Consider the following 1,990-nt stretch of genomic DNA (forward strand, 5'->3'; position numbering starts at 1 on the left):
AAATAAGACCTGGGATCAATGAAGAATCAAATGAAAGGAAAAGGGAGAGAAGGGGCAGTGACAGAAATATTATCAAAATTACAAAAAGGGCATATTTGGAGGAGGAAGAATTTAGATTATAACGTTCAATATAAACCTCAGGTTTAAGCAAACATAATTCAGGGACAATTCAGGTGATAAAATTTAATTTATTTAGAACAGAGGTTTACCTTGACTATCCAAGAAAACTGCTCTATTAAACAGTATAGTATTTCAGTTCTCCTACCTGCTGCCCCTTGGATGAAGGCCTGGTATCACAAATTCCAAATCTGTTCTGAATCACTTGAACTGAACAGCAGGTTGTCTGTCCCAAACACAGGCTACTTGCCCTCTGGTGAGCTGTTTTCACTGAGTATCCACACATACTCCCATATCCTGAGAAATCTGGCCTCTGTGCAGGACAGTAAGGGTTGTTTCTGGGTATAAGGCAACCCAGGACCAAGCCTGTGCAAATCAGACAATACAACAGCATTCTTAGCATGCTTTTCCTCAGAACTCAAAACTCCTGAACAGTAAGGCATCCAAATCCAGAGTCTAGAGATCACACATCTCACACTACAGTTTAGATGTAATCAGAGCCAACTCTGGCATTTCAGTGCTCAAAAATACATCCTAAGAATAAGAGACACTAGTGTTCTCTCACAGCATTTCAGATTGGTAGGACTGGAACCCATCAGTGCCAATTTTTCAAAACGATGTCATTTCATGTAATCTCAGACATTTTTGTGTTGTATTTGACAAGCTGTTTATGAGACCATTCTGAGATTAAAGGTCCTTCTCTTTTTCATTCAGGAATTTATTAGATCTTGTTGATCTCTTTAATCAGTGTATTTCAGGTTCTCTAAAAAGGCTATCATAACAATGAAAGTGTTTCTTTCCATTTCTATTTAAGGAATTCACTGAGTCTTTGCTCAGGTCTTCCATACAGCCTTTTCAGTTTTCTCTAATGAAATGGCTTTCATGTCCAAATGCAAAATATTCTGACAGATTTCTGGGTGCTGGTAGCATTTATCCAGTTCTCAGAACAAGAATAGCTACTCTAGTTACATTCATTGAACCGGGGACTCATTTTCTCCTATTTATTTGCCCTTGATTTACATGCAGTTCATGGAAACCAAATCCGTGTATTTCACACTTTCCAATCATGTAAAAGTTGGTTGGTTTTTATGGTTTTACTCATGACAGGAAGAAGCGATTCTTCCCCTGGACTTGGCACAGGTAAAACCACACCTCGAGTTCTGTGTCAATTCTGGGTCCCTCCATTCAGGAAAGAACACTGAGGTGCTGGAGCAAGTCCAGAGAAGGGCAATGAAGCTGGTGAAGGATCTGGAGCACAAATTCTGTGACGAGCAGCTGGGTGTGTTTAGCCCAGAAAAAAAGGAGGCTCAGGGGTGAAATTATGACTCTCAGAAGGAGGCGGAAAGGAGGCTGTAGCCACGTGGGGGTTGGCCTTTTCTCCCAGCAACCGGTGACAGGACAAGAGGACACAGTCTCGAGGTGTGCCAGGGGAGGTTCATCTTGGAGATTAGAAGGAATTTCTTCACAGAAAGGGTGATTAGACATTGAAGCAGGATGCCTGAGGAGGTGCTGGAGTCACCGTCCCTGAAATTGTTTAAGAAAAGACTGGATGTGGCACTTAGTGCCATGGTCTAGTTGACATTGTGGTGTTAGGTCATAGGTTGGACTCGATGATCTGACGTCTTTTCCACCCTGATTCTGTGATTCTGTGAGTCCTCTTTTTGTCGTGTTTACCTCTTTGAGACAACTCTGAGACCTCTTTGATGCTGCTTTCCTCATATTTGAAGTGCCTGTGTTTCATCTCTCATTCATAGAGTGAGAGAGGCTGCACAAAAGTCTCACCTTCTGTGTGGGGAAGAATCGTACTTTTTTGCACAGTATTCGGGAGGCGCAGCACCATCCCAACCTCCTGCCTCAGCTCACCCTGCCGGGC

The sequence above is a fragment of the Corvus brachyrhynchos genome, unplaced genomic scaffold, assembly GCF_000691975.1.
Source record: "Corvus brachyrhynchos isolate BGI_N302 unplaced genomic scaffold, ASM69197v1 scaffold115, whole genome shotgun sequence".
Taxonomy (NCBI): Eukaryota; Metazoa; Chordata; class Aves; order Passeriformes; family Corvidae; genus Corvus; species Corvus brachyrhynchos.